Below are 27,610 nucleotides of genomic sequence, written 5' to 3'. Positions count from 1 at the left end.
CCAGAAATAATGTGACACACCTACAGTTATCTGATCTGGGACAAAGTCTACAAAAATAAACAATAAGGAAAGTGGTCCCTATTCAATAAATGGTGCTGGGATAACTGGCTAGTCATATGCAGAAGGTTGAAACTGAATCCCTTACTTAAATCATATACAAAAATCAAGTCAGGATGGATTAAAGACTTAAATGCAAAACCTAAAACTATACAAATACTGGAAGATAACCTAGGAAATAGCATTTTGGGCATAGGACCTGTCAAAGATTTCATGATAAAGATGCCAAAAGCTATTGCAATAAAAATTGGCAAATAAGACCTAATTAAATTAAAGAGATCCTGCACAGGGGAAAAACAACAACAACAAAAAAACTATCAACAGAGTAAACAAGGAACCTACAGAATGGGAGAAAATATTTGCAAACTATGCATCTAACAAAGGTCTAATACCCAGAGTCTATAAGGAACTTAAATGGATCAACAAGCAAAAAAACAAACAACTCCATTAAAAAGTGGGCAAAGTACATGAACAGACACTTTCCAAAAGAAGACATACATGCAGTCCACAAGTATAAGGAAAAATTCTCAACATCTTTAATTATTAGAGAAATGCAAAACAAAACCATTATGGGATACCATCTCACACCAATCAGAAAGGGTGTTATCAGAAAGTCAAAAACAACAGTTTGTCAATTTCTTAAAGAGCTAAAAGCAGAATTGCCATTCCACCCAGCAATTCCATTATTGATTATATACCCCAAAGAATACAAACTGTTCTACCATAAAGACACTTGCAAGTGTTTGCTCATCATGGCACTATTCACAATAGCAAACATATGGAGTAAACCTAAACATCCATCAGTGGTAGACTAGATAAAGAAAATATGGTAGTTATATACCATGGAATACTACACAGCTATAAAAACAATTGAGATCATGTCTTCTGCAGCAACATGGATAGAGCTGGGGGCTATTATCCTAAGTGAACTAACACAGAAACAGAAAACCAAATACTGCATGTTCCCATGTATAATTGCAATATAAACATTGAGTACATATGAATGCAAAGAAGGGAATAACAGACAATGGGTACTACTTGAAGGTGGAGGGTGGGAGGAGAGTGAGGACAAAAAGTACCTATTAGGTGCCATCCATATTACCTGGGTGGTGAAATGATCTCTATACAAAATCCTGGTGTCACACAATTTATCTATATAACATGCCTGCAAATGTACCCGTGAAACTAAAATAAAGGTTAAAAGAGTCAGAAATTAAAAGAATAAAAATGTCATACTCAAATTGTTCAACATTTCTACTTTCATAGTATCTTCTCATCTTAGCATCTTACACCCTATGTTTTCCCATTGTTAAGTAATTGTGAGAAAAATAATGCTGAAAAAGAACTCAACCTCTTATCTATACGTACAAATATATAAAAATATATAATTTGTTAGCATGGCATATGAAGCTACCAAAATTCCATTTATCCATACTTCCCTCCACCAAAAAAGTTTTTATCTTATCTTTATAAATCACATCTTATGTGGACTGAATATATGAGAAACCTTTCCATTTGTGATCTCTCAGTATGATTCTTTGAGGTTCATGTTGTATTCATCTGTGATCTATATTTTACATTATAGTAGTTGATTACTTCAGCTGTGTATGGACCAAATAATTAATATACCCTAATATGAGCATGCTAAATCCTAAATATCACAAAGTCACTGAATTTAGAATCTTATTTTATTTAAGGTAACAATCTCAAGATTACCTTGCAACCACTTTTATTTTTTGGTCTTTTCCTTTAGTTTTTTTCTCCTTTAGAAACATTACACTTCCCAATAAAATCCTCTAAGAATATCTATTTATGGTGTGTAACTGGCTTCTGCCTATTTCTAGAATCATGTCACATAAGCAATAGTAGCATGGAATTTGGTGAAATTAGAAAATTAAAGAAGGATTTAAATAAATAAAAAATGTTTACTTCTATTAATCTGAAAGTAAAAATCTGCTACCGTACTTGTCATATCACATAATGGCATTGTATTATCTTCAATATGTACCCACACATTCTGTGTAGATACATGACAAATAGTCATGATAAGTATTTCTATTATTAATAATCATATTATGTAATCTGATGAGTTTTTTGTTAGGTGTAGACCTATCTTTGTTAATCGTCTAGACTTTTTTCAAAACTAAAGTTTCCATCTGCTGTAGGGCTTATCAGTCTTTTGATATGATAGCCTTTTTCGGCTTATTAGATGATATGTACTCCTTTTTAAATTTAATTACTAATATTTACTATTTGTTTGCATAAGAGATGCCTTAGCCCTTGATTGTTTTCAATTTTGCGGGACCCATGTGTTAAACTACATTAAAAGATGAGAAATGACAATATCACAATTAATTTTTTCTTAAGAGAGAATCTGTTGTCTTATAACATCCATTATACATGAAGATAACCTCTTAACCCTACATACATCAACTCCCATCTCTGCCCTTTGAATATTACAATTTATATGAAAGTTAATTTTAAATCAGAAAACTATATTCGTTTGCTAAGTCAGCTATAACTAAGTACCACCAACTGAATTCCTTAAACAATGATGTGTATTGTTACACTTCTGGAGAAAAGAAGTCCACAACCGAGGTGTCAGCAGGCCCATGATCCCTCTGAAGGTGCTAGGGAAAGATCTATTCCTTGGCTTCTGGTAGCATAATTCTAATTTTCACAGTGTTTTCCCTGAGTGTGTGTCCATCTCTGTCTCAAATTTCCCCTTTCTATAAGGACACCAGTCATATTAGGTTAGGACTCACCCTATTGATGTTATCATAACATAATTAGTTACATCTGCAAATACCCTATTTTCAAATAAAGTCACATTCTGAGATTTTGGAAATTAGGACTTCAACCTATGAATTTGGAGGAATACAATTCAACTTGTAACAAATACTACTTTGCTTCATTTATTAACATTTTATAACTAATTTCTAATACATAGGTTCTGATACAAATTTTCCAATGAGGGCCAGTCTAAGCTTTGAATTCAGAATATGTAATCAACTTATTGCTATGATTTGAGTTTGTCTCTTCCAAAATTCATGTCGAAATTTAATTTTCATTGTAATTATTAAATAGTAAGAGGTGAATATGCCATTATAATTCTTCCCTCAAAGATGGAATTAATGCCATTATAAAAGAGCAAGTTCAGACACCTCTTGCTCTCTTGCCCTCTTGCCTTCCTTCTGCCATGTAACGTAACACAGTAAGAAGACCCTTACCAGAAGCCAGCACTTTAATTTTGGACTTAGCAGCCTCCAGAACTGCGAGTCAATGTATATCTGTGGATTATATATTACAAGTCTGTGGTATTCTGTGATCACATCACAAAACAAATTTTTTTGTGTGTAGATAGAATTGCCCATTTTTTGTGTGTAGATAGAAATGAGGTGGTTTTTTTTTTTTTTAACTTTTATTTTAAGTTCAGGGGTACACGCGCAGGTTTGTTACACAGGTAAATGTGTCAACTTTTTCAGGTGTGAAAGCTTGTTTCTACCATTGACTGTAGTGGATATTTTTATCTTAAAAATAATACATTATAAAATGCAAATGATCTTGGGAAGAAAATAATGCTCTAAAATTTCTTTTATCTCAGTGGGAATTAAATCTTGTTATATGAATGATGTTGTTAAGAGTTCGGGAAGGGGAACATCACACACCGGGGCCTATCATGGGGAGGGGGGAGGGGGGAGGGATTGCATTGGGAGTTATACCTGATGTAAATGACGAGTTGATGGGTGCTGACGAGTTGATGGGTGCAGCACAGCAACATGGCACAAGTATACATATGTAACAAACCTGCACGTTATGCACATGTACCCTAGCACTTAAAGTATAATAATAATAATAAAAAAAAGAAAAAAAAGAGTTTGAGAATATGTAAAATATTAGACTGGCAGACAGCAGAGATGGCACTGACAAAATGGTGTCACCAAGGGGAAATAGTCTGGATGTGGAGAAACTCAGCATCCTAAAAACAAGTTTCTTTTTACAGTATTTTTGAGGTCAGAATCTCTCTAAGTACAATTTCACTGCCTGAAAGATTTATCCTTATCTGTTTTTACTGTTTATATCTTCCTTAATCTTAAGTAAAGTTTAACCTTAAGCCTTCATATATTTTGTTGCTCCTATGCGGGACTTTTTAAGAAATCAATATTTCTGGTCATTTAATAGGACGATGTGGCTACTTGTCAGTATCCTGTCCTTTTCAACTCTAGTCTTAAAACTGTTTAAACTGCAGAACTAGTTTATAGTAAATGCTACATTTTAGATTTCTTATACCTAAGTATAATAAAGTTTTTAATAATTCAATAATTCATTGATTGTTCAGCACCTAGTGAATCAATTCTATTTGAAACATCTTTATTATATTGCATTGTCGTATTTATGCCACTATTTACAAATTAGGTATTTTATACTTCAGTGATTTTGTTATATCTTATGTGCCATTTAGGATTTCCTTTTTATGTTTCACTCAAATTATTTAATGACATGAACTTAATTTTGACATTTTTCCCTATTTTTCTGCTTTTTCCCTGTATTTTTGGGTCTAAAATATTTATTTAAATAAAACTAGTTTTATATGGTTAACTAATTTAAAAATAGGAGAAAAATAGTGGCCGGGCGCGGTGGCTCAAGCCTGTAATCCTAGCACTTTGGGAGGCCGAGACGGGCGGATCACAAGGTCAGGAGATCGAGACCATCCTGGCTAACCCGGTGAAACCCCGTCTCTACTAAAAAAATACAAAAAACTAGCCGGGCGAGGTGGCGGGCGCCTGTAGTCCCAGCTACTCGGGAGGCTGAGGCAGGAGAATGGCGTAAACCCGGGAGGCGGAGCTTGCAGTGAGCTGAGATCCGGCCACTGCACTCCAGCCTGGGTGACAGAGCAAGACTCCGTCTCAAAAAAAAAAAAAAAAAAGGAGAAAAATAAACTGAATTCCTAGTATTATTTAAAAATTATGATAAATTTAATAAAAATCTATGCATGCTGTTTTGACTTTATTATGAGGCTTACTATGTTCTCACTTAAAATGGTATGTGAAAGTCTCTAAAATTATAGCACATTGCTATGATTGCATTTCGGTTATAAAATTAGAGTCCCTATAAGGGGCTAGAATTGAGACTAAGAAAAAATTCATCGCTTTGTATAAAAACAGAACAAATGTATATATACCATGAATTGTATGATTAATAATAGCAATCTAGGAGTAGAGGAAAGCATTTCAAAGGATAAAAATTCTAGAGTAATAGTTACCTGCTGGAAAGATGAGGTAAAAGACAAACCAAATAAAAATTCTTTAATGTTTAATTGGATGAAAATCTTTAAAAAATCCAAAGGTTTACTATCACGTTTTAAGTTGTTACCATGTTATTTTGAAAATTAACTCTTAGTTCTTGCTTTCTTACCTTCAAGAAAGTCCACTATACTGACATCTTTGAGTCAGTGGTACACTGCAAGAAAGAAAACAGTGCAGTATTTAGTATGTTACAATATGCAGGAAAATTAAAACGTGCTGAATGGGCATGGAAAACTCAGCAAATACGGGAATTCAGAAATGCTGGCTATATATAAGATGAGAATTCAAGCCAAATCTCATTAAATCTTAAAGGGCAAAATGAATCAAGCAAGCTGGAGTATTTGGGAAGTATCCAGAAAGCTGCCACCAAAGCCCTGTGATGTCTTCCATGAATGTTCAAATAATTGTGTGTATGTCAGAATTGTCTATTATCCTGTATTTTCAGATTATCAAAATGATTGCAAGCTTCTTTAAGTTGTCAAGAAAATAAAATAAAATATACGGGCCTGAGACTATATTTTATGTGTTCCAGGCACTGAATTAAGGGATGTATATCTTTTCTCATGTACTCATTATAACAATTATTGTAGTATTTTAATAATGAGAAAAGTGAGTTTTATATTGGAGTCTATAAAGAATATTAAAGCAGAATTGAGGTAACTTGTAATGTGAACTCAGTTAACTGAGAGAATTCTGAATTCAGCAGATATTTAAAAATCAGCAGATACTTGTTATGCATCACTTTACAACAGATATACATTCTGAGAAATGTCTTTTGTCATTGTGTAAACATCATAGAATATGCTTACACAAACTTAGATGGTAGAGTCTAATGCATATCTAAACTATGTAAGATAGCCTATTGTTCATAGGCTACAAACCTGCACAACATGTTATGCTGAATACTAGGCAATTGTAATACAAAGGTAAGTAATTGTGCACCTAAACCTATCTAAACATAGAAAAGGCATATTATAAACACAGTGTTGTAATCTTATAGGACCATCATCTTATGTGTGGTTTGTTTTTCATTTTTGACTTCCTGAAATGTCATTATGAAGTGCATGACAGTGCTTTTGTTCTTTGATTTGTTTACCCATGCCAGGTGACCAGAAAACTAAATCCATTCTGCAAATGTAGGCCATTTCTTCAGCTTTTTTTTTCCAAGTGTAATATGGAAAAGAGAAGTTAATATAGGTATACGATGTACTGCATATTTACAAAATTAACATTCTAATTCAAGAAACAGAACAATACAAGGAACACAGAAGTCCCTCTCATGTTCCCTTTCCAGTCACAGCCCCTCCAAATATAATCACTATCCTGATTTGTAATAGCCTGGATTACTGATACATAAATGAATTTATATAGCATGAATTATTTTCTACCTGTCTTCCTACATTAAATATTACACTTTTTACATTTAGTCACATTGTTGTGTGCTAAATTGTAGATTGTTCTTTTCTGTGTTATGGTATTCTGTTGTGTGAACATGCTTTAAGTAATTTATCCACTCCATGGTGAATAGGCATTTACTATTTACATAGTCTGTATTTGGTGCCAATTATAAATAGCACCTTTCTGAAAATTCATATCTTTGGGTAAACACATGTATGTGTTTCTGTTATATATACATTGAAAATGGTAATTGCTAGGTGACAGGATATATTTATATTCAGCTTTAGTCAATAATGTTATACAGTTTTCTAAATGGTTTTGCCAATATTGCACTCTCAAGTTATGAGAGTTCCAGCTGTTCTTCATCTGCACCAACACTCGGCATTTTTTTTTTCCATTTTAACCATTTGATTTGGTGTACACATATATTCATATTTTCATTGACCCATCACATGTCCCCCTTTCTGGAATATTTTTAGTCTTTTGCCTGTATTTCTACCAACTTTTCTTCTATCATTTGTTTTTAAAAGGAACTTATTTATGTATTATAGATAGTAAGCACTTTCATACTCATGTAACATATTTTATTTATATAGACTGTATTATTGGATTTAATTTATTAACTTTTTAAAAGATCCTTGCATCTATATCTGTGAAAGATACTGTTTCTAATTTCATTTCCTTACAAGATCATTTGATGGTTTTGAAATCAAGTTTGTGTTTTCCTAATAAAGTGAGAGCATCTCTCTTTTATTTCTATGCACTGTAAGGGTTTGTGTAAAATTGATGTTATTTCTCCTGTAGATATTTGGAGACATTCTCTGGTGAAACTGAATCTGGAAATTTCTCTGTGGAGAGAATTTGAATAATCATTGCAATTTATTTATTTTATTTTATTTTTGAGACAGAATTTTGCTCTCGTTCCCCAGGCTATAGTGTAGTGGCGAGATCTCGGCTCACAGCAACCTCTGCTTCTCGGGTTCAAGCGATTCTCCTGCCTCAGCCTCCCGAGTAGCTGGGATTACAGTCATGCACCACCACACACGACTAATTTTGTATTTTTAGTAGTGATGGGGTTTCTCCCTGTTGGTCAGGCTGGTGTCAAACTCCTGACCTCAGGCGATCCGCCCACCTTGGCCTCCCAAAGTGCTGGGCTTACAGGTGTGAGCCACAGCGCCCAGCCTTCAATTTTTTAAATATACATATAACTAGTAAGAATTATAATACTGTTTCTCTTGTATTTTTGGGGGGATTTGTCCATGTCATCCTAATTCTCAAATGTATTGGCATAAAGTTGTTTTTTCAGTAACTTCTTATTATATTATTGATGTCTGTAGAGTCTGTAGTGAGATTTTTTTTCATTATTGTTATTGACAATTTGTATATTTTCTTATTTTATTTTGATAAATCTTGCTAAGGGTATTTGATTTTTTTTCTATTTTTTAAATCATGACCCTTTCTCTTATTTTATTTATTTTTACTCTTTTATTATTCATTTTATCTGTCTACAATTATTAGGTTTAAAATTCTGTTCCCAGAATGAAGCTTCACATCAATAATATTTAGTCTCTCTTATTATTTTTTTAAATTTATTTTTTATTATTATTATACTTTAAGTGCTAGGGTACATGTGCATAACGTGCAGGTTTGTTACATATGTATACTTGTGCCATGTTGCTGTGCTGCACCCATCAACTCGTCAGCACCCATCAACTAGTCATTTACATCAGGTATAACTCCCAATGCAATCCATCCCCCCTCCCCCTTCCCCATGATAGGCCCCGGTGTGTGATGTTCCCCTTCCCGAGTCCAAGTGATCTCATTGATCAGTTCCCACCTATGAGTGAGAACATGCGGTGTTTGGTTTTCTGTTCTTCTGATAGTTTGCTAAGAATGATGGTTTCCAGCTGCATTCATGTCCCTACAAAGGACACAAACTCATCCTTTTTGATGGCTGCATAGTATTCCATGGTGTATATGTGCCACATTTTCTTAATCCAGTCTGTCACTGATGGACATTTGGGTTGATTCCAAGTCTTTGCTATTGTGAATAGTGGCGCAATAAACATACGTGTGCATGTGTCTTTATAGCAGCATGATTTATAATCCTTTGGGTATATACCCAGTAATGAGATGGCTGGGTCATATGATACATCTAGTTCTAGATCCTTGAGGAATCGCCATACTGTTTTCCATAATGCTTGAACTAGTTTACAATCCCACCAACAGTGTAAAAGCATTCCTATTTCTCCACATCCTCTCCAGCACCTGTTGTTTCCTGACTTTTTAATGATCACCATTCTAACTGGTGTGAGATGGTATCTCATTGTGGTTTTGATTTGCATTTCTCTGATGGCCAGTGATGATGAGCATTTTTTCATGTGTCTGTTGGCTGTATGAATGTCTTCTTTTGAGAAATGTCTGTTCATATCCTTTGCCCACTTTTTGATGGTTTTTTTTTTTTTTTTTTTTTCTTGTAAATTTGTTTGAGTTCTTTGTAGGTTCTGGATATTAGCCCTTTGTCAGATGAGTAGATTGCAAAAATTTTCTCCCATTCTGTAGGTTGCCTGTTCACTCTGATGGTAGTTTCTTTTGCTGTGCAGAAGCTCTTTAGTTTAATGAGATCCCATTTGTCAATTTTGGCTTTTGCTGCCGTTGCTTTTGGTGTTTTAGACATGAAGTCTTTGCCCATGCCTATGTCCTGAATGGTACTACCTAGGTTTTCCTCTAGGGTTTTTATGGTATTAGGTCTAACATTTAAGTCTCTAATCCATCTTGAATTAATTTTCGTATAAGGAGTAAGGAAAGGATCCAGTTTCAGCTTTCTACTTATGGCTAGCCAATTTTCCCAGCACCATTTATTCAATAGGGAATCCTTTCCCCATTTCTTGTTTCTCTCAGGTTTGTCAAAGATCAGATGGCTGTAGATGTGTGGTATTATTTCTGAGGACTCTGTTCTGTTACATTGGTCTATATCTCTGTTTTGATACCAGTACCATGCTGTTTTGGTTACTGTAGCCTTGTAGTATAGTTTGAAGTCAGGTAGCATGATGCCTCCAGCTTTGTTCTTTTGACTTAGGATTGTCTTGGAGATGCGGGCTCTTTTTTGGTTCCATATGAACTTTAAAGCAGTTTTTTCCAATTCTGTGAAGAAACTCATTGGTAGCTTGATGGGGATGGCATTGAATCTATTAATAACCTTGGGCAGTATGGTCATTTTCACGATATTGATTCTTCCTATCCATGAGCATGGTATGTTGTTCCATTTGTTTGTGTCCTCTTTTATTTCACTAAGCAGTGGTTTGTAGTTCTCCTTGAAGAGGTCCTTTACATCCCTTGTAAGTTGGATTCCTAGGTATTTTATTCTCTTTGAAGCAATTGTGAATGGAAGTTCATTCCTGATTTGGCTCTCTGTTTGTCTGTTACTGGTGTATAAGAATGCTTGTGATTTTTGCACATTAATTTTGTATCCTGAGACTTTGCTGAAGTTGCTTATCAGCTTAAGGAGATTTTGGGCTGAGACAATGGGGTTTTCTAAATATACAATCATGTCATCTGCGAAGAGGGACAATTTGACTTCTTCTTTTCCTAACTGAATACCCTTGATTTCCTTCTCTTGCCTGATTGCCCTAGCCAGAATTTCCAACACTACGTTGAATAGGAGTGGTGAGAGAGGGCATCCCTGTCTTGTGCCAGTTTTCAAAGGGAATTTTTCCAGTTTTTGCCCATTCAGTATGATATTGGCTGTGGGTTTGTCATAAATAGCTCTTATGATTTTGAGGTACGTTCCATCAATACCGAATTTATTGAGCGTTTTTAGCATGAAGGGCTGTTGAATTTTGTCAAAAGCCTTTTCTGCTTCTATTGAGATAATCATGTGGTTCTTGTCTTTGGTTCTGTTTATATGCTGGATTATGTTTATTGATTTGCAAATGTTGAACCAGCCTTGCATCCCAGGGATGAAGCCCACTTGATCATGGTGGATAAGCTTTTTGATGTGCTGCTGAATCTGGTTTGCCAGTATTTTATTGAGGATTTTTGCATCGATGTTCATCAGGGATATTGGTCTACAATTCTCTTTTTTTGTTGTGTCTCTGCCAGGCTTTGGTATCAGGATGATGTTGGCCTCATAAAATGAGTTAGGGAGGATTCCCTCTTTTTCTATTGATTGGAATAGTTTCAGAAGGAATGGTACCAGCTCCTCCTTGTACCTCTGGTAGAATTCAGCTGTGAATCCATCTGGTCCTGGACTTTTTTTGGTTGGTAGGCTATTAATTATTGCCTCAATTTCAGAGCCTGCTATTGGTCTATTCAGGGATTCAACTTCTTCCTAGTTTAGTCTTGGAAGAGTGTAAGTGTCCAGGAAATTATCCATTTCTTGTAGATTTTCTAGTTTATTTGCGTAGAGGTGTTTATAGTATTCTCTGATGGTAGTTTGTATTTCTGTTGGGTCAGTGGTGATATCCCCTTTATCATTTTTTATTGCGTCTATTTGATTCTTCTCTCTTTTCTTCTTTATTAGTCTTGCTAGCAGTCTGTCAGTTTCGTTGATCTTTTCAAAAAACCAACTCCTGGATTCATTGATTTTTTGAAGGGTTTTTTGTGTCTCTATCTCCTTCAGTTCAGCTCTGATCTTAGTTATTTCTTGCCTTCTGCTAGCTTTTGAATGTGTTTGCTCTTGCTTCTCTAGTTCTTTTGTCTTTCTTATTTTTTTAAACATGAAACTAAGGCTACAAATTTTTCTCTAACCATATTCATCTCTGCATCTCACAAGTTTTAAAATGTTGTATTTTTATTTTTATTCACTTAAAATTTTCTAATTTGAGTCTTAGTTTTTCTCATTTATAAATTATTTAGAAATTCTTTAATTTCAAAATAAATGTGAATATGCTGAATTCAATTGTACTGTGAAACATTCTGTGGATAATTAATATAATTTTAAATTATTGAGGACTTTTTATTAATAATTTATGGTATAGTGTATTTTGTTAAATAATCAAAACACGATTAAAATAATATCAATTATGTCTTCCAAATATACATTATTTTATGTTATTCAGTTATATAAATTGAGTTTCTAATTAAAATATATATTCATTATTGCCATTGTTCATTATAAGTCTATATTCTAATTATGTTTTGTCTTATTACAGTACATGCTATTATGATAGGTATATTAGGATCTTATTGTGGATGTTTAAATTTCTCTCTTTTTAATTTTGTCAATCATTGGTTTTTATACTTTGAAATAATGTTACTGGGTATATACATATTTAGACTCATAATGCATTTCTTCTGATAGTTTTCCTTTTTATTAAGATATATACTGTTTCTGTACTCATCTTTCTCAAAGTACTTTACTATCTTCAGTTATGTTTCTTTTAAAAAGTACTCCTTTTCACATTTTGCTTTTTAAAGAGCCATCTATTGTGTTCATTAATTTTAATTTCTAGTATTGTCTTCACTCTAAATTATCTTTTAACCATTTTACATCTTTTTTCCTCAGTTCTATATTGTTTTTAATACTTTCTCTAATTATAATTCAGTGTTTTCCTTCCATATATTTTATTATTTCCTAATTAAATTTGTATTATTTTGAAATGCTAATTTATAGTTTTCATCTGCTTGTGAGTAGGCTTTGAAGGAATTTTAAAATATTTTTAAAGGATATTATTCAGCTTCTTATGGTCTTTTGGCTTATAAATACTTTGGAGGAAACTTGGCAGTGATTCCTTCCCTGCTCCTTCTATGTGAAATTAATTTGTCTGAATTATTAAAAGAAAGAAGCAGGAATAGTATTTAGTCTTCATTAAAGTTGAAAGATATGGCTATCTATTCTCTGAGATGGCCTCTTTTTTCCCACTCCTACATCTGACTATTTTCTCTCTCTTCCATTTCTATTTTATTTATCTGAAATTTAAAAGCAATATATATTAGTTTTTCTCAGTATATGACTTTGTTCTGGAAGACAGCTTCAGTTTTTAAATTTTGTTTCAGCCCGTCATGGACGAAGAGGGCATGTGGCCTGTCATAACCCCTAGCACAGGGTGATCATACATACTTTGGGAAATCCTCTCTCATTAAGTGTGGACGTTAACTTTGACTTGTTTTCAACCAATAAACTATCACCAAAAAAAAAAAAAAAATAGTGTGATGCCATCCCTATGATTGTTACATTATTCAGAACTCCATCTTGGTAACAGGCTTGCTCTAGAGACTTTCTACCCTACCTGGTATAAAATGAGAGGCCATCATTAGGGGCCCATATGACAAGGAACTTGGAGTGACCTCCATGAGACCACCAGCAAAAAGCCAGGGTATGCAGTTATACACCTACAAAGAAATGGGTTCCGCAACAACCAGATTAAGCAGAGAAACAATTCTTCCCAGTAGAGCCTCCAGATGAGAATGCAGATTGGTTGACATCTTGATAGCTGTCTTCTGAGGCTTTAAGTAGAGGACCACAGTAAGCTATATCCAGAATCCTGACATACAGAAAATGTGAGATAATACTTATGTGTAATTTTAAGTCACTAAGTTTCTAGTAATTTATTACACAGCAGTAGAAAACAAATACAAGCTGCTTCTGGTCTTGCTTTGGAACCCTGTCAATTACCTGTGGATGTGTAAAAACCCTTGCAGTTTCAGCTATTATTCAATAACTGCCCTTTTGCACTTTCTAGTTGAGTGTCTTTAACTATTTTTCACATTGTTTTGTTCTCAGCTCTGGCAGCATCTTTCTTCTTTCCCTGCTCATATAATGTATTCCCTCAAGCTGTAGGTAATTTTTCTCTACCTATTATATTTTGGAGTTTATGTGGGTACCATTGCAGTTGGCTTTGTTTGTTAAGTTATGCATAGATTTTTTTGGTTATGTTTTCCTTTTGCTCTGTCTGTTCTTTTAAGGGATTGGAGGAGATTTTAAAAACTATGTCACGTTGTCATCTTCCAAGATTTTCTTTATCACATTGTTAAAATTTACTGGATCTTGCCAAATTGTTCTCTAGACTGGTGTATTCTTTTAATCCATGGAAAACAGTTCCAATTACTCAACATTCTTGGCAGTAGCAGAAATTGTCAGCTCTTAATATTTTAGTCAGTTTGCTAGATTTGACATAGTGTCTAACTGTGGTTACGTTTGCATTTCCTTGGTTACTATCTTTATAATCCTTTCTTTCTTAAACTTCATAAATTGCTTTTTATATTCTTTACTGTCTTTTTGGGGTGACCATTTTGCCTTTTATTAATCCTGGTGATTATCTGTTTTGGAGACCAGTTTTCTATTGTTTTTACTCATTTCAAAATATCTTTGCTAAGTCTTTAGCTTCTATATAGACAAAAATATTTTATGCAAAAGGTTATTATGATGTAATTGTATTTATTATTATTTTTTCTTTTTTTGACTTGTCCTGTTTTCACCCTCTTTAAGACACCTCCTGAGGTCTTTACTGATATCCTTTCTTCCAAAATTTTAAAATTGTACTTTTCAAATTTAGGTAATCAAATCTAACTAGAATTGATCCCAGTCCATGGAGCAGATATTTATTTCTTTATAAATATAGTTTTATTCATACATTGTATGCATGTTGTTTGATTCAGCTTCCGACCCAATAAAGTTTGCTATCACTAGTAGTAATTTTGAGACAAATTAATATTTTACATGAAGAAAATTATGATTGGCTTCTTTAATTTTTTCCTATTCTTATATATTTGAGTTTTTTTGCTTCTGTGAAATTACTGGCTTGACCATATAATGTTGAATATTTATAATATTAGTTAAAAAATGTTGCTTTTTGAGTTTAAGGAGAGTATTATAAATATTTCAAAATTAAGTGTGAATTATACTATATGTATATTATCATATCAAATGTAATATAAAGAACATTCCCATCCATTCCTGGTTTCTTCAGATTTTTAAATAATAAATGGTAATTTATTTTTTATTAATTTTCTGCATTTTTAAGATAATCATTTGAATTTCTTTTTCACTTTATAATTTCATAAATTAGTCTGGTGAGTTTTAAAGTAGAAATTAGTTCTTGAGAAGTGAATTTGTTTGTCAAGATGTGCTATCATCGTTGATGTAGGATGACATATTGTATATTCTTTCTAATGGACTTTGCCTTTTAGATCAATTGTAGTTTCAGAGCAAAACTAAAGAAAGCACAAACAATTCCCATACACTTCCTACCACCCCATTGCCCCACACGCACCGTTCACTTTCAACATTCCCTATCAGAGAGCTACATCTGTTTTAAGTTATTAATTTACATTGACACATTATCACTCACAGTCCATAGTTTGTATTAGGGTTTATTCTTGATGTTATACATTCTATGGGTTTTGATAAATGTATTATGGCAGGTATGCATCTTTAATAGCATCATCCAGAGTAGTTTCATTGCCCTAAAAGATCTCTGTGTTCTGCCTATTAGTCCCTTCCTCTGTTTTCCCACCTTGGCAACCACTGATCTTTTAATTGTTTCCATAGTTTTGCTTTTCCAGAATGTCATATATTTTGTATAATACAATGGATAACCTATTTTTTATTTTTCTGTTAACTTGTACACTATCTGTGGTATGCTTGTGTACTGGAATGTTGACAATATCTTACATTTACTTATTTGAGCTTTCCCTAGGCTATCCTACTTCAATCTCATTTTTACGTCCTGGACATTTAATAGGATATTTTTAATATATTTTTTTAAATAGTAGACCTTAAAAATAGTTTGACCACAGATACGGTTTGCTTAAATATTATGTTGTTTACCTATTGTTTTTGATATATATTTTTTTAAATTTATTTATTATTATTATACTTTAAGTTGTAGGGTACATGTGCATAACGTGCAGGTTTGTTACATATGTATACTTGTGCCATGTTGGTGTGCTGCACCCATCAACTCGTCATTTACATCAGGTATAACTCCCAATGCAATCCCTCCCCACTCCCCCCTCCCCATGATAGGCCCCAGTGTGTGATGTTCCCCTTCCCGAGTCCAAGTGATCTCATTGTTCAGTTCCCACCTATGAGTGAGAACATGCGGTGTTTGGTTTTCTGTTCTTGTGGTAGTTTGCTAAGAATGATGGTTTCCAGCTGCATCCATGTCCCTACAAAGGACACAAACTCATCCTTTTTGATGGCTGCATAGTATTCCATGGTGTATATGTGCCACATTTTCTTAATCCAATCTGTCACTGATGGACATTTGGGTTGATTCCAAGTCTTTGCTATTGTGAATAGTGCTGCAATAAACATACGTGTGCATGTGTCTTTATAACAGCATAATTCATAATCCTTTGGGTATATATGCAGTAATGGGATGGCTGGGTCATATGGTACATCGTGAAAATGGCCATACTGCCCAAGGTAATTTATAGATTCAATGCCATCCCCATCAAGCTACCAATGACTTTCTTCACAGAATTGGAAAAAACTGCTTTAAAGTTCATATGGAACCAAAAAAGAGCCCGCATCTCCAAGACAATCCTAAGTTAAAAGAACAAAGCTGGAGGCATCATGCTACCTGACTTCAAACTATACTACAAGGCTACAGTAACCAAAACAGCATGGTACTGGTACCAAAACAGAGATATAGACCAATGTAACAGAACAGAGTCCTCAGAAATAATACCACACATCTACAGCCATCTGATCTTTGACAAACCTGAGAGAAACAAGAAATGGGGAAAGGATTCCCTATTGAATAAATGGTGCTGGGAAAATTGGCTAGCCATAAGTAGAAAGCTGAAACTGGATCCTTTCCTTACTCCTTATACGAAAATTAATTCAAGATGGATTAGAGACTTAAATGTTAGACCTAATACCATAAAAACCCTAGAGGAAAACCTAGGTAGTACCATTCAGGACATAGGCATGGGCAAAGACTTCATGTCTAAAACACCAAAAGCAACGGCAGCAAAAGCCAAAATTGACAAATGGGATCTCATTAAACTAAAGAGCTCCTGCACAGCAAAAGAAACTACCATCAGAGTGAACAGGCAACCTACAGAATGGGAGAAAATTTTTGCAATCTACTCATCTGACAAAGGGCTAATATCCAGAACCTACAAAGAACTCAAACAAATTTACAAGAAAAAAACAAAAAAACCCATCAAAAGTGGGCAAAGGATATGAACAGACATTTCTCAAAAGAAGACATTCATACAGCCAACAGACACATGAAAAAATGCTCATCATCACTGGCCATCAGAGAAATGCAAATCAAAACCACAATGAGATACCATCTCACACCAGTTAGAATGGCGATCATTAAAAAGTCAGGAAACAACAGGTGCTGGAGAGGATGTGGAGAAATAGGAACACTTTTACACTGTTGGTGGGATTGTAAACTAGTTCAAGCATTATGGAAAACAGTATGGCGATTCCTCAAGGACCTAGAACTAGTTGTTTTTGATCTTTATTAAAAGAAATGTTTTATGCAATCTTTTCAGATTTGCTTATTTAACACAAAATATTGTTATTCCAATGGACTTTGGATTCTTTTTTTTTTATTTAACTGTTATAAACACTGCTATTATGAACCAATTTATATCTACCTCATTTGCAGATATGCAATAATTTCTCCTGTTACATACTTAAGAGTTGAATTGTTGGTGTATGCGCTATATGAGTGTTTGGCTTTGCAGGATAATTCCAAATTGTTTCCTAAAGAGAGTATTTTAGTTCATAGACATGTAACCTGTAATATATAATAGAGGACTTTAAACACAGCCTTACTAACATCTAGTATGGTCCAAATTTATAATTTTGCCATTACAATTTATTCAATAATGTGTTTAAAGTGCTTGTTTACTATGGCCTTTGTTTACAATATCCACGCTAACTATTTTTAAACTCAATGATTTCCTATCATTCTCTTTTCATTAAGGATTATGTCCTTCAATAAGAATTATATCAAGGATTCATACATAGGACTGGTCTCACACATGATAACTTTAGTGTTTTTATATTAAAATATATAATAAAATTTACTCCTTTGAGCATAGTTAGATATTTCACATTGTTTATTAAATTAGTCCAGTGGGCAACTTGGAATGAATTATTTAACTAAAATTTTATAAATCATATTAATGGCCATCTTTACTAGATTTCCTAACACTTTGTTTGTCCAAGAGCAATAATGAGGGGCCAGATTGATCACAATATTTTAATAACTTGTCCAAGAACATAAAATTAGTTTGTTGCAGAAAAATCTGATCTCACATATGGCCAATGTGAAGCTTCTTTGGCACTTTACAATGTAATCCTTTCCTTGACCTTTGAAGCATCCCCAAATGATGTAAATTTCTCAATAAGAGTTTGTTTTCACTGTTTGACTCACCAAAATGGTACCTTGAGCTCTTTGGCTTGCAGGGCTATTTTGTTTAAATACTAGAGCTACTCATCAACTATTCTGTAATGGCCAATCACAGAAAGTCACTTATTAAGTAAGAATTTATTTTAACTTACATAATATAAAATTTAAAAAGCTCTTTCAAAATGTTTGAGTAAAACTTGAAAGTGTATAAACTCACTAAACATTTCAAACAATCTTACAGGAAACAACAATGATGGAGACTGGATATTATGAAAGACATATATACTCGCTTTTTATTTTAAATATATTTTTTATCACAGAAATGTTAGGTCTAGCCTGAAGAAAATTTTATTTTTGTTCCACATAAATCTGCATTTGCATATTAGTATGAGAGTTTAAGGGGGTTTATTCTCTCTGCTTTTTCAGTAATAGATAAATAGTTCCTTAGAGACGCTGTGAAATGTATTGTCTTATAAAAAGCACATTAATTTGCTGCCCAGTTTACTTTTACTCTCATAGCCCTAGGCTACTTTACTATGAATTGAGAATACTTGATTTTCTTAATACTAAGGGTCTGTTATAATAAGAATAATTATAGAACATGAAGTCTTGTTCATGTATCATTTATTTCAGAAATCACAGACATGTTTCAAAAGTACAGTAAAACAATTTCATAGAACATTAATGTGGAAACAAACTATAAAATTAACAGATAGTTTCATAAATAACATGTTGTCTTCATTCAATATGGGACTACATAATGGTTTAAAAATGTTAGTCAATATTCATTACACATCTTCATTTTTAAAAACTCTTCCTTTTATAACTTGAAAATACATGTAATAATATGATATGCCAAGATATTTTGTATCTGAATTTTCTTTTTACGTAATCATGTCCTTTTACTCATGCACATAATTGCAGGAATTTTTGTTTGTTTTTATTTTGCTAAATGTGTTTGTGGATATATTACTTTTTAAAGAAATATCTCAGGTATATGCAAAAAAAAGAAGATCTGCATAATCAAATATTTCTAGGAAGTGCTGGATAAAATCCAGACATAGTTGAACAATGAAGTTCTTTATTGGCACATTGATAAAAATCTTTATTAAGCGATTTAAATCTTTATCAGGTAGTTAATATATGTGAAACTTCAAAAATAGACTATAGGATGTAGCAATTTAATCTCCGTAAGTTATTTAATCATGTGACATTACATGGGATTTGGATTTTTTTGGAACACCTTTGAGAAATCATGTGCTGTATATGACAGTTATTCTAAATAGTAAGTAATTTTATGCTAAATTGCATTGTTATCCAGGATGTCAAGGATTTTAAACCTGATTTTTGTATTATAATCTAATCTCCTTTGTGTTATTCTCCACTGGAGATACATATATATATATACACACACACACACACACGTATGTATGTCTACATATGTATTCAACATATATGTGTGTATACACACACATACATATATATATAGAGAGAGAGAGAGTTTGTTTTTAGGAAAATGTCATGAATTTCCCATCCTTAAGTTACATTATAAACTTTTGTGTATCCTGAAATAATAGACTATATGGATTGTTGAATATGTGTAAGGTTAGTTGCATGCTATTCGGAGAGCAAAGACGTTTATGAAAAGGGGCTATGGTTCAATTAGTTATTTTTCTAGATTATACATTGACTAAATTTAATATTTGTGTTTTGGAAATAAACCTTTTTATTTTAGAATAGTGTTAGACTTCCATAAAAATCACAAAGATAATACAGAGAATTATTACATATTCCACACCCAGTTTCCCCCTATTATTAATATTTGACATTTATATGCTACTTTTGTTACAATTATGGAACCAGTATTAATACATTATGACTAAGTCCATTCTTCACTCAGATATTCTTAGTTTTTAGCTATTGTTCTTTATTTCTTTCAGGATTTTATCCAGGATATCACATCCCATTTGTTTGTCATATCTCTTTAGACACCACTTGTCTGTGGCAATTTCTGACTTTTCTTATGGTTTTTTTTTTTTTTTATGACCTTGAGAATTTTGAGGAATACTGGTCAGGTATTTTATATTTTTCTCATGATGAGAGTGGGATTAAAGTACCATTTTCATCATCTCATGTATTAAGGGTACATACTATCAAAATGACCTATCAATGTTGATGTTGAACTTGATGATTTAACTGAGGTAGTGCTTGCTAGATTTCTCTATTATAAAGTTACTCTTCTTAAACCCATTTTCTACTATAATATTTGAGTGGAGGTCACTATTGCACAGCACATACTTAATGAATGGGAAATTATGCTCTTCTCTCTTGAGAGCAGAACAGCTGCATAAATTATTTGGAATTCTTCTGCATGGAGATTTATCTCTTCTCTACTTATTTTAGTTAATTAATATCAATACAAACTAATAATTATTTAATATTTTCAGTTATAATCAATATTATGTTATTCATTTGTTTCTCAAACTGTTGGCCATTCTGAGATCTTTCTGTTGACTCCTATGTCTCTTTGACTATACTACACCATTGTGGATTTTCTTCCTCTTCCTCCAGGCTTAGAATTGGCCATTTCTCTGAGGATTCTTATTCCTTTTATTTTAGAATAAATCTATAAAGCTAGATCAGAGTGCTTATTGCCACTGCAGCCTCTTTGCTTTGAGGCCCTTTTAGCTGATAGAGCAAGAAAATATATGTGTATACTATTGAGTCTATGTACACATATTCTTAAATATTTCTATATGTAATCATCTGTATTTATATTAACTAAACCTGATTTAATACAATATCTTCCACTCGAATCCACTACCACATGGAAAATTCTAGCCTACTGCCCTTCCTTTTCTATGAATTCCCACCATCCATCATCCATTTACTTAATTATTTAGTATAGATGCATATTAGTATCAGGATTGTTAACCCCATACACCATGGGAAAAAGTCGTATAGTGATTATGTCTAGCCTTTGTAGCTTTTTTGTTTGTTTTGCTTTTATACTTACAAATTCTACACACTTCTAAAGAAAACCAGGCTAGTACTTATTTCCCCTAACCACTTCAGAAAAGTTATTTCATTCACATGTAAGTCAGATTGGTATGTTACATTCTTCACTCCATGTTGGAATCCTCCAGTCTTGAAAGGGATTTTTTAAAATTTGTGTTCATTATGTTCACTCTTTATGCTGTAAAGTTCTGTGACTATAAGCAAATACATACTGTCACATAGCCACCAGTATAGTATCATATGGAATAATTTCACCACCCTAAAAAATCCTCTTGCACTTCACCTATTCAAATCTTCCTTTTTTACCTTAAACTCCTGACAACTACTGTTTTTGTACCATCTATATAGTTTTACCTTTTCCACAGTGTCATATAGTTCCAATCATATGGTAGTAGCCTTTTCAGACTTACTTCTTTCACTTAGCAATGTGCATTTAAGATTTTTCCATGCCTTTTTGCATGATCTTGATCGATCATTTTTTTGACTCTGAATTATAATCCATTGTATGAATGTAGTACAGTTTGTTTATCTATTCACCTACTGACAAACATCTTTCTTGCTTCCAGTTCTTGGCCATCACAAAGCTGCTAGGAGCATTCATGTGCAGTTTGATGTAGACATACATTTCAAATCAGTGGGATAAATATGTATACGTTCTATTTCTGGTTGTGTGGTAAGACTATGTTTAACTTGATAATAAACTGCCAAACTGTCTCTCAATGTGATTGTACCATTTTGCATCCCAGCTGGCAATACATTTTTTGTTCATTTTTGGATTTTAACTATTCTAATAGTTGTGTAGTAGTATGTCACTGTTATTGTAATGTACAATTTCTAAATGATAATGATGTTGAACATTTTAAATGTTTATGTGCCATCTGTATATCTTCTTTGATTAAATGTTCATAGATTTGCCCATTTAAAATAACCGAGATGTTGATTTTCTTATTGGTGAGTTTAAAAATTTTTTGTATAGTTTGTTAAATGCTCTTTTACTTTTTATTTAAAAAAATTAGATTCGTGGGTACATGTGCGGGTTTGTTACGTGGATATATTGTGAAATGCTGAGGTTTGGGCTTCAATGAAATCCATCACCCAGATATGGTATCCAATAGATAGTTTTTCAACTCTTATTGTCCCTCTCCTTCCCTCCTTTTGGAATCTCAGTGTCTATTGTTCCCATCTTTATGTGCAAGTCCTTTATCATATATGTGTTTTGCAAATATTTTCTCTCCATCTGTGGCTTGACTTTTTATTTGCTTGCCAGTGTATGTCACACAGAATACATTTTAATTTTAATAAGATCCAGACTATCATTGTTTCTTTCATAAACTGTGCTTTTGGTATTATATCTAAAACTTATCACTAAACAGAAGACTACCTCATTTTTCCCCTATGCGTTACTTTAAAACTTTTACAGTTTTTTTTTTTTTTAACCTGTTAGCCTATGATCAATAGCTATTAATTTTTGTGGAAGGTATAAAGTTAAATTGGATTTTTTTCTATGTGTACATAATAAGATTCCAACATCATTTGTTGAAGAGACTATTCTAGCTTTGTTGAATTACTTCTGTTTTTCTGTCAATAATGAGTTAACTCTATTTGTGTAGGTCTTCATTCTGTTTCATCATGTATTCTTTTGCCAATGCCCTTCTGTCTTGATTAGTGTAGCTTTGTAGTAAGTTTTGAAATCAGATTGTATGAGAACTCCCAACGCTGTTCTCAGTATTGTGCTGGCTATTCTAGTTGTTATAATTCCAGATAAACTTAAGAATCAGTTTCTTGATACCTTCATAATAACTTGCTAGAATTTTGATTGGATATTCATTGAACATGTCAATAAAATTGGAAAGAACTGACATTTTAAAAATATTGATTCTTCCAAACTTCAATCATGGAGTATCTTTCCATTTATTTAGAGCTTTAAAAATTTATTTCATAAGAGTCTTATAGTTTTTCATATACAACAATGTTCTTTTTTTAAGATTTATATCTAAGTATTTCAAATTTTGGTACTATTATAAATGGTATTAATGTTCTTAAAGTTTCAATTTATAATTATTTATGACTGGTATATAGAGAGCAATTGAATTTTGTTTAAAAACTTTACAAGTGGCCGGGCGCGGTGGCTCAAGCCTGTAATCCCAGCACTTTGGGAGGCCGAGACGGGCGGATCACAAGGTCAGGAGATCGAGACCATCCTGGCTAACATGGTGAAACCCCGTCTCTACTAAAAATACAAAAAAACTAGCCGGGCGAGGTGGCGGGCGCCTGTAGTCTCAGCTATTCGGGAGGCTGAGGCAGGAGAATGGCGTAAACCCGGGAGGCGGAGCTTGCAGTGAGCTGAGATCCGGCCACTGCACTCCAGCCTGGGCGACAGAGCGAGACTCCGTCTCAAAAAAAAAAAAAAAACTTTACAAGCTTTTAGGTCCAGAAGTTTTGTTTTTGTTTTTGTTTTCAGTATATTCCTTGAAATGATCTACCTAGATATAATGTTATAAAACTAGACAGTTTTGTTTCTTCCTTCCCAATTATTGAATTCTGTCTTCTGATTGCAGCAGCTAAGATACCCAGAACAATGGAAAAAGAAAGCTTCCCTGGCCTGTTTTAGATCTTTAAGGGAGAGGGTTCAGTTTTCCACCATTTCTGTAGGAGTTCTTTATTTCTAGTAAATTCCTCTTCTATTTCTAGTTTCTGAGAGTTTTTGTTTTAAATTGGTATTGGGTTTTGGCAAATGCTTTTTCTGATTACATTGGCATGATTATATGATTTTTTTTCTTCCTTTATAGTCTGTTGATATTGTGAATTTTATTAATTAAATGTGGAATTTTGAACAAATCTTACATAATTAGGATAAATCTCACTTGGCTGTGTTGTATACAGCCTTGAACTCCTGAGCTCAAGAAATCCTGCTGCCTCAGCCTTCCGAGTAACTCAAACTATAGGCACAGGCCATCAGGCCCAGTTTCTAGCTTCTTTTGGTTAATTACTGTTAGTATAGTATAGTTTTTTCATCCTTTTATGTTTTACCTGATTAGGTCATATGAATATAAATACTTATATAAAATATATACTATTATTATATATAAATGATACATAATATTTAAAGTATATATTCTATAATATATATTATATATTATTATTTAAAGTGGTTCCTTGTAGACAATATATAGTTGGGTCTTCAGCAGGTCTGACCACTCCTGCTTTTGTTTTTAAGGTTACTCTAATTATTACTTGGCATGTTCTAATTATTATAGTTACAGAATTACACTAGGTTGGGGAAGTGTAAAAATCAATCTTCCTTCAGGAAAACAAAATTCACTCTATGTATTCTACGTATTAAATATTTTAGTGTAAGAAAGTTGCTGTTTTCATGGTCTTTGGAAGAGCAGAGGAAGCATTCAGGCATTCAAATCAGCTTGTAGCACCAAAGTTGGTGCTTTCATATATCTCATAAAATGCTTCTGAAAGTCTGCAGAATCTCTAAAATGCTCATATTAACTCTCTCAAAGGGCAGCGGCAGAGCAGCTGTTTCTTAAGTCCTAACTAGAAAGCTCTTGTGAATCTTAATCCTGCCCAAAAGTAAGCTTGCTACTGCCACTGGGGAAAATATGGATCCTTTTTTCTTAATATCTTTCAAATCTCTAGAGATTTCCTCTTCCTAGAAAACTCCAATTCAGATAAATATTGGAAGGGAGATTAAGGGAACTGCAAATTCTCACTCTCTTCTATACTGTAATAGATAATGTATCCTGATAGTTTGAAGAAGTAGACAAGTGTCATGATATATAATATACATACAATTTAAAATAATTACTCTTGAGGTTTAAAATCTGATTTAGAAAACAAGAAATAATTACATTTAATAATTATAAAACATCAGCAAATGCAGATGTAGCATATTTCTAATATAATTTAAATCTCACAGTAGACTGTAAGATTTGAGGGTATGATGGTTATGTTTTGTTCATTTTTGTATTCTCAAGCCAAACATATTTCTCTGGCACCTTTATTTATGTACTCATTAGGTGTTTGATCAATGAGTCAATTTTGTAGTGAATAAGACTTCTCTATTGGTAACTTAAATTTAACACAATCTTCAAACAACTCTTTTAGGGTTGAAGAGATTTTTTATATTACAGCATTTGGATCAAGGATTTGAATACTCCCTAAGGTCTCCTACGGACTTTAAAAGATAAACTGGGCAGTTTGAAATCAAGTCTAAATGATCAACAGGTTGCCATCTACTCTCTCATATAACCTTGCTCTGATGTGTTCAGTTAACTAGAATTGGTGAATTTTTTCTTTGCTTTGTATATTTTATTTGAGCCATTGTTTTAATGAGCATTTCTAATTTTTGTATTTGGTTTTCGGTATTTTTTTTCTTATTATATGTTCTTCCCTGGTTCGTTAATTTTGAGGATGTATTCAAAGCCTGAATGAGGAAATGAAATAGTGCTCTAGCTTTCTTATAAGATAAGATATTTGGAAATATAGCCTAAGTTGATGAGCACAAAGTGTTGGAATGATGTGAAATAGACTGGTACCGAATGAAATTGGTATAGGGAGGAGTGAGAGCCACCCTGAGCTTTGGAAAGGAAGTGAAGCATGATGGAAGTTGATAGAAGGTAATGGAGAAAAGAAGGGCATTAGCCAAACATTACCAAGGTGATTACCACACTCTGGTGAAAATCATTCAGTGGAAACACTTTTCCCCATCTATTTCAATTTTCCATACAATTGGTCATCTGACAGCTGCAGTATAGCTTCCCAAGTTCCTTACTAAAGAGGGTTTTCTGAATGATTTCAAAACCATATTAGCAAGGGTCAATAAACAAGAAATTAAAGTTGCTCTGTTACTAATCTGTGAAAATGACGTTGTAGCATTCATGATCTCTATAACAAGTTTAGAACTGTCTTTCCTTATTTTAGGGTCTGTGTTCAGTATAGGGATGATATTTGGAGTACTCTGTCTAAATAGTTTTAGATAAAGTCCCACAATTTATGGTGAAAATAGAAATATTTACATGATATTCTAAGTTTTGTAAAAATCAGTCAGAGGAATTAGGAAAGCTGCCTCCAAGCAAGAACAACTGATGGATTATTTTGCATTAGTGGAGCTGAATTTACCTGTTACATAATACTTTTGATGAAGTATGAAGTTATATAGGGAGTTTTGTACACCAATACCATAGACCATAACTGTCTCTTTGCACCTAGAATTGGCTACATGCAATAAATAATTACTTACGCTATTAATATTTCCATTGATCACTGATAGATGGCTGGATCAAGTAGTATTTTAAAGCAGGTTTTCAGACTAATATTGATAATTTGAATTCTTATTTTCTATATTTGGCAAGATCACATGTATGTAAACTTTGTGTGTTCTATCTCATTTACAAACATCTCTTTATGTAGAAATAACCCTCCAAAAGGAATATGGAAAAAGTCAAACTATAAAGAAATTTTGAAAAAGATTCCAAAGTGAGTGTTAAATTTTAGTCACAGAGGTGATCAAGGTTTTTAAATTATTATAGTTCTTCCATTTTTGTCATCTCCAGACCTATATGGACTCCACAAAAATAAAAAAAGGCCACTTTTTTTGAGAAAAAAAAATAGTAGTTCACATTGTTTCTGGAGAAATTTAGAATTCCTAAATATTTGTGGGTAATTGAAGTTGTCTAGTAATTCTTTAATATATTTCCATTGAGAGTGTGATGCTGAGGTATTCCCTGTATCTTCTTCGAACAATGGGACGGAATGGCATACAGCAGAAATAATGCTCTTAGTTTCTGGCTTGGACCAGAAGCTCTCTCTTCCTGTTATTAGAGCCCTGTGTCTCCCTGTGAGTAGCTCTACTACCTTCCTGCAGAGATATGAATCTTGGGGAGCACACAGAGAGGAAGAGAGCCCACAGGTAAGTCCAGCTTTTCTGTCATCATCAGCAGAGAACTAGGCATGTGAGAGAAGTTATATTAGACTCTCCAGACCACACCACACATGAATGTCACCAAGTGACACTGGTTGGTGCTACATGAAGCAGAAAAATCATCCAGTGAGAATTTCCAGAATGCTTGGCCTGCAAAATTGTGAGCTATAATAAAATGATTGTTGTTTTAAGTCATTAGGTTTTAGGGGAAGTTTCATGTACAGCAGCAAGTAACTAAAAATGCTTCTCTTATTTTTTTCTCCAGAAGTTGCTGAGGAAATACACAAAGCCTAAATTAGTAATCTATTGCTGCATAACATATTACCCCTCAACTTAGCAACTTAAAAAAAACAGTGTTGTCTCATGGTGTCTATGGATTAGGAGTCCAGATGAGGTTTCCATGGGTCCCAGGACTGGGTCTTCTGAAGGCTACAGTCTAGGTGTTGTCTGGGCCTGAAATCAGTTTAAAACTTGACTACTTGACTAGTGGTAGATACATTTTAAATTTGCTTTACAAGTTGTTCACCAGAAATAATTCCTTGCTGATTGCTGAACTGGGGCTCAGTTCCTCCTGAACT

The sequence above is a fragment of the Macaca thibetana genome, chromosome 11 (assembly GCF_024542745.1).
Source record: "Macaca thibetana thibetana isolate TM-01 chromosome 11, ASM2454274v1, whole genome shotgun sequence".
NCBI lineage: Eukaryota > Metazoa > Chordata > Mammalia > Primates > Cercopithecidae > Macaca > Macaca thibetana.
This window is presented reverse-complemented; position numbering follows the sequence as displayed.